The sequence below is a fragment of the Echinococcus granulosus genome (assembly GCF_000524195.1).
Source record: "Echinococcus granulosus chromosome Unknown EG_S00040, whole genome shotgun sequence".
In the NCBI taxonomy this organism is placed as follows: domain Eukaryota; kingdom Metazoa; phylum Platyhelminthes; class Cestoda; order Cyclophyllidea; family Taeniidae; genus Echinococcus; species Echinococcus granulosus.
In genome coordinates, this window is record NW_020170420.1 from 678,527 (window position 1) to 678,829 (window position 303).

The window sequence follows — 303 nt, forward strand, 5'->3', positions numbered from 1 at the left end:
CTTTTTTACTGTACCAATGTGACCTAGTAATGATAACGATGGCACTTCAAACCCTTGTGATTATGGATGACCCAAAGGGCATGTGGTCTCCACCGTGAGTGGACTTTAAGTACAAACTGGATGCTCTTTCTGACGACGCCAAAAGTTTACATTTGACGGCATATGTCACTCCAAAATCCCAACAAACATGAATGGATTTGGAGGATTTGTGGTTAGATGTAATTCTAGCGTGGCTTAGCCCCGGAGTGTCACTTGCACATTCAGCTCTGAGTTGAATTTGCTGATCACTTTATTCAACAGACT